This window comes from Lipotes vexillifer, unplaced genomic scaffold, assembly GCF_000442215.2.
Source record: "Lipotes vexillifer unplaced genomic scaffold, Lipotes_vexillifer_v1.1 scaffold2018, whole genome shotgun sequence".
NCBI lineage: Eukaryota > Metazoa > Chordata > Mammalia > Artiodactyla > Lipotidae > Lipotes > Lipotes vexillifer.
In genome coordinates this window covers 29801-43244 of record NW_006787240.1, presented here as the reverse complement: position 1 = coordinate 43244, position 13444 = coordinate 29801, and the positions used below count along the sequence as shown (strand labels likewise).

The window sequence follows — 13444 nt, the reverse complement described above, 5'->3', positions numbered from 1 at the left end:
ACTCCTACATGTGCAGACAATAATAATTTACAAATATAAGATCTAAAAGACATGTACTGGAATGTTCTAACCAGTTAATCATAATATCCAACAACTGCAAAAAATCCAAAAATCTACCTAGAGTAGAATGGATAAATAAATTGGGGTATATTCATAAAACAGAAAACCATAGAGCAACAAATATGAACAAACTATTGCCACATGCATGGATAGATTCCACACACATAATTCTGAGTGAAAGAAACTAGACACAAATACATATATAATATATGATTTTACTTATATGAGGCTTAAAAATAGGCAAAATTATTTTATAGTGCTAGAAGTCAGGATGCAGTTTAATTTGGGAGGAAGAAAGTACACAAACAGAATTCCTGGATGCTAGCAATATTCTATTTGTAGATGTGGGGTGGTCACATGGATGTATTTGCATCTAACAAATTCATCGTGCTGTATGATGTGTACCCTTCATCTGGGCATGTTTTATTTCAATAAAAAGGTATACTAAAATTAGAACAGGAACACAGCCATTAAAAAGTAGGAAATTATGCCATTTGCAATAACACGGATAAATCTTGAGGGCATTAGGCTAGTGAAATATGACAAAGAAAGACAAATACTGTATGATCTCACTTATGTGTGGAATCTAAGAAAACCAGTCATAGAAACAGAACAGATTGGTGGTTGCCAAGGGTGGGGGGTGGGAGAAATGTGTGAAGCTGGTCAAAGGGTAAAAACCTCCAGTTATAATATAAAGATAAGTAAGTTCTGGGGATGTAATGTACAGCATAATGACTATAATTAACAATACTATATTGCACATTTTAAAAGTTCTCATCACACAAAGAAAGAATATCTATACAAATATATCAAATCATTATGTTGTACACCTTAAACTTACACAATGATCTATATCAACTACCTCTCAGTAAAGCTAGAAAAATAAAAAATAAATAAAAGCCAAACAGGAAAAAATAGTTTGAGAAGAAAATTATTCTGGATTTGTTTTTCAGCTAACAATCTGAAAAGTTCTGTTGAATTATAATTCTTGGACTTCCCTAGTGGCACAGTGGTTAAGAATCCACCTGCCAATGCAGGGGACACAGGTTCAATCCCTGGTCCAGGAAGATCCCACATGCCACAGAGCAACTAAGCCCGTGCGCCACAACTACTGAGCCTGTGCTCTAGAGCCCGCGAGTCACAACTACTGAGACCACATGTCACAACTACTGAAGCCCGTGTGCCTAGAGCCTGTGCTCAACAACAAGAGAAGCCACCGCAATAAGCAGCCCCTGTACCACAACAAAGCATAGCCCCCGCTCGCAGCAACTATAGAAAGCCTCCGGACAGCAATGAAGACCAACACAGCCAAAAATAAATAAATAAAATATAAATAAATTTATTTAAAAAAAACAGATAACATGATAGTGAAATTTAAAGAAAAAAAGTATAATTCTTGTTCAGTTGGACATAAAATATCGATAGAGCTAAGACTTCAATTTAGCCTTATAAACAGAGGCAATTACATTAAGCCTAAACATCTAATTCTCTATGACCAGAAATATCTGTAAAACTATTTTATGTCCTTTTCTAAACAGAAAAATTTCAAAGCCAATCTACAGTTGTTTCCAAAACTGGTATGGCTGATGTTAGGAATCCAAATGAGTGTAATATGGTATTTACCTGAGGGACACACAACAAATTTTTGCTAAAACAGCAATGCCTTAAGAATGACTATACTTTCCATAGGAAATATTGGTTTTACAAAGTTCTTTCAACCACATGCCATACAACTTTTCCTCAATTCTCTTCTGTTACGATCCCCTCAATCACAGTGGATACATATAGTAAGAATCTTCAAATGTCTACTAGAGGAAAATAATCTCTACAGACTGAATTATCAGCAGTATATTGTAATTAAAGTCTCTTTTATAAAATAGAAAATAAAACCAAACCAAACAAAAACGTGCAGCTGCTCTGCAGCATGAACCCAATAGTGCAGATAGTGTCAATAACCAAGTTGGACCCTCAGTGGTTTAGCAACAGTGACTGCCTAAAGGCCATGGGGAGTTTCCTTTTTCCTATATCAATAACTTTATAGATACTTCACTCTATTATTTCCACAGAACAAAAAAGATAGAATGAAATGAGTATACCCTAAGCTTTAAGAGGTAAAAAGCATGTTTTTCAATGAATGCTATAATTCAATTTCCTAAATATGTAGTAAAAGTTACAATAAAAAGCAGCAGAATAAGCACTGAGCTCTCATAAGTACTTTGCATGCCACGTGAATGTTCTCATATGAAAAATGTGACTTTTGTACCAAATTACCTACAAGGAGGCTTGCAACTCATAAATTCTGAAACCACAATCATTAAGTGTGTGCCCATATTTGAGGGTATCCTCAAATTCCTCCTGTTAACAAATATTAACTGAGCATCTTCTAAGCACAAAAGCCCTATCCTAAATGCTGTAGGGAGGAGCTTGACCTTTAAGGAGCACTGAATTAAGAAGTGAAGTTCAGACACAGAAGAAAATAGGTTCACAAAAAAGTCTTTAATGTTTGTTGAATGATATAAAGTAGAAGGTGACAAGGACCATAAGAAAGATATTTAAGTTATGGGATTTCAAAAAGATGAAAGGAGGAAATTCTAGTTGTGAGGGTTAGAAAAGGTCAACAGGTAAAGTAACATTTAAGCTGAGCTATGAAAAATTTTCTTATCCTTTCTGAATATGTGTGTGTTTATGTATTATACATATATTATTCAGCATGGACATGAATAAATATTAAAACAGCTCAATATCAATGGAACAGTGCAGAACAGAGACAATGTCAAACTATGGAAATCAGCATTTGGCAGTAGATTTGCCTCCAAAGTACACTCACTGTGGGTTATAAACAACTTCAGCTTCCTTCATTTCATTATATAACTAACATATGGAATCGGGAACCAACTCTGTAATTTAAAATGTTTAAAAGTAATTCACAAAATAGATGACCTATGGATAACTAAAATTTAACTCAAAGAAATTAATTGCAACATTTTCAGAACCTCTCAAAGCCAAGTATGTGTGCATCCTTAGGGACATGACTTTGCTATTTCCATTCACCACTAAGAGGTTTTCATATTTTCATAATTCATGGCACTTTATCATTTCTAGCTCCAAATTATTATGCACTGAAATATCGTTTTAGTTTTAAAAGATAAATTACTTTGACAATTCACAATCATTAGATAGAATTTTTGTATGCAGGTAATTGTAATAGTGTCAGATATAATTTTTAAACTGCAGATTACCACTACAGTTTTAAATAATTTTTTATCACTTTATTTGGAGCATTTGTTTCCACATATTTTAAGCTTTTTAACATTTTTTTAATTTATTTATTTTTTTGCGGTACGCGGGCCTCCCACAGCTGTGGCCTCTCCCGCCGCGGACACAGGCTCCGGACGCCCAAGCCCAGCGGCCATGGCCCACGGGCCCAGCCGCTCCACGGCATGTGGGATCCTCCCGGACCGGGGCACGAACCGGCGTCCCCCGCATCAGCAGGTGGACCCTCAACCACTGCACCACCAGGGAAGCCCATTTTTTTTCTTTTTTAAATTTCTCCTTACTGTATAAAAGTAATTCATCCCAGAACATAAAATCATGTGGCTAGTGAATACATACTTTTCCAGAACACATCTAAATTCAAATACAAACATGACCACTATATTACTGACACAGTATTGATACCTAAATCAGTAAATGGATTGTATAGTCACACTGAAGTTGCTGATAAAACCCTTCAACTATATTTATGCTCCTTGAGGTAAAAATACTGTCTATTTAAAATTTTTTCCACCTCTGCAGTTACATGATAGGCACCCAATAAACACAGGTCAAATTGATAAATGGATGAATATATTTTAAATTTTTACTAAAATATCTATAATATTGTTTTACTTGTCTAATTCCAAATACACTGAGGGTAATTATTAGAGTGGTTCTTGTTATTATTTTGTAAAATATGCTCAATACTTAAAAGATAATGGGAAGAATTGATAATATGAGTGCAAAACTCTTTATGACTTCTACAGCATCATAAAATCAGAGTTGCAAGTAATTAGAACTAATTAAGTCCAGTTTTTTTCCTGATGAATTAGTCCAACCCCTGTTTGAATACAGGACAGGACATCCACTATAGTTCTAGCTCCAGGATACTGTTCTAGGAAACCCATTCTACCATGGAACACCCTAAGTGTTACAAAGGTCTTACCCACAGTGAACAAAATATGCCTTTGTCTCTTCATCCTTTGAGCCAAATTTTATCTTTCCTCCTTTCTTGTTTCAACTTCAAGTAACTGTACCCCCATGTCTAAATCAAAATACTTTTAAGAATTTGAAGACAATTATTATAACTACTCAGAGTCTTTGCATTTTTCAGGTTAAACATTCCTTCGTTAATATGACATAGTGTCTATCCCTTTCTTCAAGATGGTAGCCCTCCTCATATATGGCATTTCAATGATCTCAAATGGAGAATTGAAAACAAACATTCCAGATTTTCTCCTACGAGAGCACAATACAAGAGTATTTAATTGAATCACATAAAATTGCCAACACTCAACCACTCTGAGCTACAAAAATGACAATTTAATATAGCTCAACATAATAGCATTATCTTCCTTAATGTAAGCATTGCACATCCATCAATACATCCTCAGATTGCATTAGCTTTTTAGCAGCTATGCAACACCTAACCATCATATTAGGTTTGAGGCCAAGTAAATCCCACAGGTCATTTTCCCATCAACTGTTGGGCTTGTACAATGAATTTTACAGAATATTATAATGCAGGAATTTACTTACCTGCCACTTACTAGTTTTGTTATTCTTAAAAATGTATTTTGATCTCCTAGAGAACCAAGGTAGCCTTAATCATATAGTGTTTACTATGTGCCAGTCATGGTCCAGTGGTTAGTTTAATCCTCATAACTACTGTATGAGCTAGAATCATTAGCATAATTCCCCACATTTCAGATGAGGAAACAGTCACTAAGCGGTCAAGTGTACTCCCTTAACCACTGTATACCATACTGGCTCTCAATGTAAAGAAACTGACTTTCTCAAATGATTTGGTGGGGATTTAATAATATATACAGTGTATTTCATTTTTTTCACCCCTTTCCTTTATCCAGATAGTTCAATTAGATGCTATATACAATGGATTTTACCTACAAAATGCTGTCTCTGCATCTGACACTTCCTTTTCCATTCTTCCAGACTATTCTCTAGTTCTTAACTTTTTTTAATTTTTTTAAAATGCTTTTAATTTTTAATTAAAAATTAATTTTAATTTTAATTTTTTTGAAATGCTGTCTATTGAAACTGCCTCTTAACTGGTATCTCCCCATCTTCATCCATCTTTTCCCTACCCACTCTATATGATTCTGGGTCATATTTCTCATCATATTCTCAATTTCTACTTTGTTTTTATACCAATTTTGCATATTATTCCGTCCTATACATTCTACCCCTTCAAAGAGAAAAAAATAAATAAGTAAAATATTCTGTTTTCTGATTTATTTTAATATTATGCCATTTTACCTAAATAGTAGTCCTCTTCTCTTACTTGTTTTTCATTCAAAGTCAAGCTGAAGAAAATATGAATAAAGACCCAAAGATCAATGTATAGAATTTCTTTCTATTAATAAAACCAGAATGTGAAGGTTGGAGTCAGATAAGGATTCTGCAAATTAGGAACTATGGAGTCAAATGGCCTGGGTTGAAATCCCCATTCTATTATTTACAACTGGCTAACTTTGGTCAAGTCACTTAAGCTTTCTGTTCTTTAATTTCTTCATGTGTAAAATAAGGATGCTAATGGCATCTACCTCTTAAGGTTGTTGTGCAAACTAAATTAGTCAGTATTCTAAAGGGCTTAGAACAAGAGTCATTATTATTATGAAAAACACTAAATTAAATAAGAAACTTACATCTCATTGCTTAGGCAATAAGAAAGCCTCATCATTAAGGATTTTCATTGGCCAAGATGCCTGGTCCTATACATTATGGATATTTATCTCAGTTCCTTTAACAATCCCTCAAGCAATGTTGTTTTCTAGACACTCCTGGTAAATTCTCATCTCCATCTGGCCTTTTGCCTATGGTCAGTCAACAGTTCCACTGGATTGTCCCAGGCCTCTGAGAAAGGTAATCTAAAGTGAATGACAAGAGTCAGCATGTCTCTTAGGAAAATAGTCAAAGGAATAATTGGACAGAGTAACATGAGAGAGAGTGGCATGGACTCAGGAGAATGTTGTAACAAAGGAGACAAATAATAACATGTGTCTGAATAAAGGAGGTGGCTCATCTGAGTTTATGAATGAAAATTTATATCACTGGATAACTAATTAAATAAGAAAGGTGTGGGAGAGAAAGTCAAGGATAGCTGCAAAACTTTGATATTTTGGCTGGTGATGCCACTAGCTACATGTGGAGCAAAGAAGAAGCAGGCATAGGGTAAGGATGATGAATTTACATTTGGATATGCAGAGTTTGAGATAAATATTGAATAACGATATGGAAATGTACATAAACAATTAGATATGAGAAACTGATGTTCAGTGTCCCACCGACCCATTATCAGTACAGACTACTGTTGAACTGGTTTAGTCTCCCATGTTTGAGAATAAATTATAATGATCTAATTCTCACCTTCCATCTCACAGTTAACATACCTTGGTAAAATGGCTGGCTGCGAAGCAATCTGTGACAACAAATAGCACAAATATCACTAGGGAAATCTCACCAGAAACTGTAACCTCATTAAAACAAAGCACTAACTTCCTGGGATAACCAGCAACCACAAGCAGATGAAAATACCTTTTATTTTAATATGCTCCCCTCCCCTCCAGTGATCACCTTTCCATTTGAATGCATAGATACTCTAGAAAATAAGTTAACTAAAATAATAATTCTGACAATGATAGGCCAAGATAGCAGAGTAGAAAGGCCCTGAGCTCACCTCCTCTCACAAGCACACTAAAATCACAACTATTTGCAGAACGATCAGTGAAAAACACTGGAACCTATCAGAAAAGATTTTCTACAACTAAAGACATAAGAAGGAACCAGAAGAGATGGGTAGGAGGCACAGATTCATGAAACAGTCAAGTTCCATACCCCCAGTTGGCAATTCACAAACTGGAGAATAATTACATTGCAAAGCTTCTCCCATAGGAATGAGAGTTCTGAGCCCCATATTGGGCTCATAAGCTCAGGGTTCCTATATCAGGAAGATGAATCCTCAGAGCATTTGGTTTTGATGGCCAGTGGGGCTTAATTTTGGGAGCCCCACAGGAATGGGGGGAATACAGATTTCACTATTAAAGGGTGAACATGAAATCTCACATGGTCTGGAACCCAGGGCAAAAGCTGTAATTTGATAGGATCCTGTGCCAGAACTACCTGCTGGTGTTCTCCAGAGAGGAAGGAGGCAACTGAAGCTCATCCTGGGGACAAAGACTCTGATGGCAGCCATTCCTGTAAGCTCCTTCTACCATATGGACACTGGTGCTGGTGGATGCCATTGTGGAAGCTTCCCTCTAGCTCACTCACACCAAGACCTGACCCCAGCCAACAGCCTGTAGACACCAGTGCTAGGATGCCTAAGGCCAAGCAACTACCTGGGCAGGTACACAGCCCCACAAATCCAAAGACAGGCTGCCTAAAAACCTCCTGGGCACACAGCAGCCTCTAAGACATGCTCCTGCCCACAAGAGGACCCAGGATCCAGCTCCACCCACCAGTGAGCAGAATCCACTGAGCCCTGGCTCTGCCCTCCAGGAAGGCTTCTCTAGCCTCTGAACCAGCCTCACCCACCAGGAGGCAGACATCAGATGCAAGAAAACCATAATACCACAGCCTGAAAACCCAGCCTGCCCACAGCAGGACAGACACTGCCCTGACACCCCATGGGCTCTGGCCCTGCCCACTAGCAGGCCAACACAAGCTTCAGAACACTCCAGACCCTGTACCCAACTGTGTCAGGAACCAGCCCCTGCAACAAGACATCAGCTCTGGGATCCCTGGGCCCTGCAACTAGATTCCAGGATTTGTCTGGCACTAGCCCCAGGACCTGGCATCACCAACCACTGTACTGGAAACAGCCCCAGAGTCTTCTGGATCCTGACTCCACGCACCAGTGAGCCAGCACTTATCCCACAGCCCCCTTGGGTCATCCAGCCCTACCAACTAGCAGCTGTCAGCCCCTGCACAACGCAAGGCATTGCAACCAACTGAACTAAGAGGCAACCAAACCTACCAGACCACCACATACAGCCCACCAAAAAAGAAGGACCCACACAGCCCTCTTAGGGGAAACCCCTAGAGCAAACATGTTGGGTGACAAAATGAATGCATTGCTGGGACACATAGGACATCTGCTACAGAAGGCCACTTCTCCAAGGTCAGGAAACATAACTAACCTTCAAGTATATGAAAATGCAAACATCACCTCAGGAAACATGAGGCAACAGAGGTACATGTACCAGAAGAAGAAACAAGATAAAACCCCAGAAGAAGAACTAAATGAGGAAGAGATAGGCAATCTATCCAAGGAAGAGTTCAGATAGTGAAGTTAAAGATGATCAAAGACCTCAGAAGAAAGACATTCCATCTGAAAGCAACAGAATACAAGTTGCACATGGAACATTCTCCAGGTCAGATCACATGCTAGGCCACAAAACAAACCTCAGGAAATTTAAGAAAATTGAAATAATATCAAACATCTTTCCAACCACAATGCTATGAGACTAGAAATCAGCTACAAGAAAAAAAACTGCAAAAAAAAACAAACACGTGGACACTAGACAATATACTACTAAACAACCAAAGGCTCACTGAAGAAATCAAAGAGGAAATCAAAAAATACCTAGAGACAAATGAACACAGAAATACTTTTATCCAAAACCTATGGGACACAGCAAAAGCAGTTCTAAGAGGGAAGTCTACAGCAATACAAGCTCATGTCAGGATATAAGAAAAAGTTCAAAAAATTTAATCTTATACCTACAGAAACTGGAGAAAGAAGAACAAATAAAACTCAAAATTATTAGAAGGAAAGAAATTATAAAAATCAGAGCAAAAATAAATGACACAGAGACTAAAAAAAAAAAAAATCAGTTAAACTAAAAGCGGGTTTTTTGAAAAGATGAACAAAATTGATAAACCTTTAGCCTAACCTAAAGAGAAAAAAAAGGGACAGGGCCCAAATCATTAAAATCAGAAACAAAAAAAGAGAAGTTACAACTGATACCACAGAAATAAGAAAGATCATAAGAAGACTACTACAAACAACTATATGCCAATAAAATGGAAACCTAGAATAAGTGGACAAATACTTAAAAACGTACAATCTCCCAATAGTGAACCAGGAAGAAATAGAATATATGAACGGACCAAATACCAGTATTGAAATTGAATCAGTAATTAAAATACTCCCAACAAACAAAAGTCCAGGACGAGATGACTTCACAGGTTAATATTACCAAACATTTACAGAAGAGTTAACACCTATTCTTCTAAAACTATTTCAAAAAAATTGCAAAGACAGGAAGATTTCCGAAATCATTCTATGAGGCCAGCATCATCCTGATACAAATACCAGACAAAAATACTGAAAACAAAGAAAATTACAAGCCAATATCACTGATGAACATAGATGCAAAAATCCTCAAGAGAATACTAGCAAAATAACTCCAACAATACATCAAAGGATCACACAACATGATCAATGGGATTTATCCCAGGGATGCAAGGATTTTTCATTATCTGCAAATCAATCAGTCTGATACACCACATTAATAAACTAAAGAATAAAAACCATGTCATCATGTCAATAAATGCAGAAAAGGCTTTTGACAAAATTCAACATCCATTTATTATAACTCTCTAGAATGTGAGCATAAAGGAAACATACCTCAACATAATAAAGGCCATATATGAAAATCCCACAGCTAATATCATACTCAACAGTATAAATCTATAAGAATTTCCTGTAAGACAAGGCTGCCCACTCTCACCAGTTTTATTCAACATTGTATTGGAAGTCCTAGACACAGCAATTACACAAGAAAAAAAAATAAAAGAAATCCAAATTGGTAAGGAAGAAGTAAAACTGTCACTGTTTGCAGTTGAAATGATACTATCCACAGAAAAACCTAAAGCAGCCACCATAAAACTAGTAAAGGGGCTTTCCTGGTGGCGCAGTTGTTGAGAGTCCTCCTGCCGATGCTGGGGACACAGGTTCGTGCCCCAGTCCGGGAAGATCCCACATGCCGCAGAGCAGCTGGGCCCGTGAGCCATGGCCGCTGAGCAAAAAAAAAAAAAAAAAAAAACTAGTAGAGCTCATCAATGAATTTGGTAACTTTGCAGGATACAAAAATAATATACAGAAATCTGTTGCATTTCTGTATACTATCTATGAAATATCAGGAAGATAATCCCATTTATCATTGCATCAATAAGAATAAAATAACTAGAAATAAACCTACCTGAGGAGGCAAAAGACCTGTATCCCAGAAACTGTAAGATGCTGATGAAAGAAACTGAAGATGACACAAACAGATGGAAAGGTATACCATGTTCTTGGACTGGAAGATGTGAGATATAAATATACATACACACACACACACACACACACACACACACACACACACATATACAAAATGGCATATTACCCATAAAAAAGAATGAAATTTTACATTTGCAACAACATGAATGGACTTGGAGGGTATTATGCTAAGTGAAATAAGACAGAGAACAAATACTGGATGATATCATTTATATATGGAATCTAAAAAATACAACAAACTAGTGAGTATAACAAAAAGGAAACAGACTCACAGATATAAAGAACAAAACTAGTGGTTCCCAATGGGGAGAGGAAAGGGGGGAGGGGCAATACAGTGGGAGGGGACTAAGAGGTAAAAACTATTATGTATAAAATAAGCTAGAAAGATATACTATACAACACAGGGGATATAGCCAATACTTTATAATAACTATAAATGGAGTACAACCCTTAAAATTTGTGAATCAGTATATTGTACACCTGAAACATATTACACATCAACTATACTGCAATAAAAATAAATAAATAAAATTATTAACCATGAAAAAATGTAATTCTACGTCCTTGCTCTTACTCCATTACACAAAGTATTTGTATTAGGAAACTAAGTTTCTACTTTATTTTCAAATAACAAGTTATTAACTGTCAAAAAGCAGGTGATAATTGATATCACTTTTAAAACACTTTAAAGCAATATTTTATAAAATCAGCAGTTGACCTCAAAAACTGAGACTAAACCCACAAACTTCAATTATGTAAGAATTGGATCACATTAAATTTATGTAAGACTGAGGAAAATACAAATTCAAGGCTAGATTATTCCACAGAAAGATCATAAAAGAGCTAAACATTAAGGATTATTAAGAACAAAACACAAAGATTGCTTTCATCAAATTAAAATGAAATACAATAAAAAAGAAATTCAATCCTTGGGTTGAAGGACTTCCCTGGTGGTGCAGAGGTTGAGAATCTGCCTGCCAATGCAGGGGACATGGGTTCGAGCCCTTGTCCGGGAAGATCCCACAAACCGTGGAGCAACTAAGCCTGTGCGCCACAACTACTGAGCCTGAGATCTACAGCCTGCAAGCCACAACTACTGAGCCTGCGTGCCACAACTACAGAAGCCCGCATGCCTAGAGCCTGTGCTCCACAACAAGAGAAGCCACCACAATGAGAAGCCCACGCACCACAACAAAGAGTAGTCCCTGCTCGCCACAACTAGAGAAAGCCTGCGAGCAGAAACAAAGACCCACTGCAGCCAAAAATAAATAAATAAAAATAAATAAATCTATAAGAAAATTACTAAAATAACTAAAAACAGGAAAGTATCATCTTGATCACATTATAACTTATACAGTGTCTTCCAGCACAATTTTTTAAATTCAAATTCTTACCTCTCTCCATTCTTTATTTCCAACTCCTTGTACATACAAGACACAAACTACAAAAGATGAAAAAATAAATATATCTAAACGTTTTTTATAAATATCAGATATAAATGTATCCAATTTATTTTTCAGCTGTACAAAAGCTATATTAAAATTAGTTCCTAGCCTTACTCTGGCATGAAAATTGCTAATAAATCATCATATGATGAAAATTTTTTATAAAAAAGCAAGAAACAATATCAGGTCTTTAGAACTTAGCATGTATAGAGCTAGGCACAAAAAAATATAACAATTATTTGCTAATGTCTTCAATTGCATTATGCTACAGATATGGATAAAAAAAATTTTTAACTAAGGTTAAACAATTTGAAATATTTCAGTATGTTACCAGTCATAAGTCAAGCTCTTCCTAGGATACTTACAATGCTCAAAACCATCATAGGAAGGATATCTGGAGCAAATCATATGTCACATTTTAATATTTGCAACTCCTATCCTCAATGTTTGTAAACAAGTAAGAAATCCTATGAACCACAAAAGGAAGTCGCAAAAAAGGGAGATTAAGAGTTTGGGGTAAAGATTAATTTATAAAAATATCCCACCCACTTGTCAATGGGCCCCAGGAATTTTTAATACCCACAAAGTTTAATGCCTTTTCTCCAGTGACTACCTCAAGAATTCTTCTGTCAACTGACAAAACCTCTCTCCTGTAGTTAAACCACACAGGTTCACACATTTGTAGAGATGGAGAGCTGCTGGATATCAGCTTCTAAATATTACAAGATTTGGACTCACTACTTGATTTATACATTATTTCTGTTGTTTTCTAATTTAAACTGTCTCATTTTACAATTTATCTCCAATTTTCAATATATATAATTAGGAATCAAAAACTTCAGCTCATTCAAGATATTATATAATTCACTTGGTTGTACATGCCTTTATATACTGCATTTATTCACAAAAAAAGGAAAATGATTACTCTGACTTGATCATAAAATTACGGCCCATTACAGTTGTTTTTCAAAGATAATTTCTACCATATGGCTATACAATGAGGTTTAATTTCAAAGTGAACTGACCTACATTGCAGTCATCTGCATTGTCATCTTATTCTCAAAATGCTAAGCAATTCCCTCTCTTTAGCCAGAGTACTGCCCAGGTAGATAAGAATGCAGGGCCTAAGACTATACTCCATCTTGCTTTCTAGGCTTCAAAACAAACATTTAAATAAGAACTATGGGGCTTCCCTGGTGGCGCAGTGGTTGGGAGTCCGCCGGCCGGTGCAGGGGACGCGGGTTCGTGTCCCGGTCTAGGGGGGTCCCACATGCCGCGGAGCGGCTGGGTCCGTGGGCCGTGGCCGCTGGGCCTGCGCGTCCGGAGCCTGTGCTCCGCGACGGGAGAGACCACAGCAGTGAGAGGCCCACGTACCACA

At 36.8% G+C, this 13444-nt stretch overlaps 1 protein-coding gene across 1 annotated transcript in view; it reads right to left on the bottom strand.

The window, feature by feature from the left end:
- Positions 1–13444, bottom strand: part of CPNE8 (copine 8) — a 302127-nt gene that overhangs the window by 288289 nt on the left and 394 nt on the right. The window contains exon 2 of the mRNA XM_007459917.1: positions 12016–12062. The gene's annotated coding sequence lies outside the window, so the exon portion shown is untranslated. The remainder of the gene's footprint in view (positions 1–12015; positions 12063–13444) is intronic.